The following is a 1,412-nucleotide window of genomic DNA, read 5'->3' on the forward strand; positions in this document are numbered from 1 at the left end:
TAAAGTGTCAGAGGAAAAGAAGAGTAGAAGACAGAAGTAGAAAATTCGAACTTATCAAAGAAGATGGAGTTCGAATTTTGCATTAAGGATAGTGTTAGTCCATAAATAGAAGGATGTGAGAAGAAGAGAAGCAATTTTCGAAAATTAAGTAAAAGATTTTGAAAACATTTTGAAAAACTTTAATTGATTTTCGAAAACCATGATTGAGAAGGAAGTAAAGTGATTTTTGAAAAAGATTTGATTGAAAAGATTTGATTTGAAAAAGATTTGATTTTGAAAAGATTTTGAAAACTAAAAAAAAAATCTGCATTAAAAACAAAATCTTCCCTCTTGTGCCATCCTGGCGTTAAACGCCCATAATGGTGCACATTCTGGCGTTTAACGCCCAAACTACTACCCTTTTGGGCGTTAAACGCCCAGCCAGGCACCCTGGCTGGTGTTTAAACGCCAGTTTGCCTTCCTCACTGGGGTTTTGAGCGCCCAACTTTTTCTGTGTAGTTCCTCTGCTGTATGTTCTGAATCTTCAATTCTCTGTATTATTGACTTGAAAAGACACACATTAAAAATATTTTTGGATTTTTAATAATAAGGAATAATCAAAATGCAACTAAAATCAAATAACAATGCATGCAAGACACCAAACTTAGCAGTTTGTATACTACTGACACTAACAGAATGAGAATGCACATGAAACACATAAACACTCAAGTCAAGAGAATTCAAAGATCAGAGCAATGAAATCATCAAGAATATCTTGAAGATCACTGAAGACACATGAATGGATGCAAGAAGAACAAAAACATGCAATTGACACCAAACTTAAAATGAAATACTAGATTCACACAAGAAATATTTTTGGATTTTATGATTTTATAATTTTTTTTAATTTTTCGAAAATTAAGTGGAACAAAAAATAAAGGCATCAAAATTCTTAATGAGAATTCCAGGAATCATGCAATGTTAGTCTAAAGCTTTAGTCTAAAGAAATTAGACATGGCTAGCCAAGCTTCAGCAGAACATTGCATTCAAGAGCTAAATTGATGAAGATCAATCAGCTTTGGTGATGATAAGAACATCACCTTGAAACATTAGAATTCATTCTTAAGAACTCTGAAGAAAAATACCTAATCTAAGCAACAAGATGAACTGTCAGTTGTCCAAACTCAACAATCCCCGGCAACGGCGCCAAAAACTTGGTGCTGTTGCCGGATCAGAAATTTGTCACTGATGTTACCGGACCAAAAGCTTGCCGAAAACTCGAACAATCCCCGGCAACGGCGCCAAAAACTTGGTGCACGAAATTATGATCAATACTTTTCACAACTCAAATCATCCCCGGTGATGAACCCAAAAACTTGGTGTTCAATACCATGGCATAAACACAACTTTGCACAACTAACCAGCAAGTGTAC

Source organism: Arachis duranensis, chromosome 10 (assembly GCF_000817695.3).
Source record: "Arachis duranensis cultivar V14167 chromosome 10, aradu.V14167.gnm2.J7QH, whole genome shotgun sequence".
Taxonomy (NCBI): Eukaryota; Viridiplantae; Streptophyta; class Magnoliopsida; order Fabales; family Fabaceae; genus Arachis; species Arachis duranensis.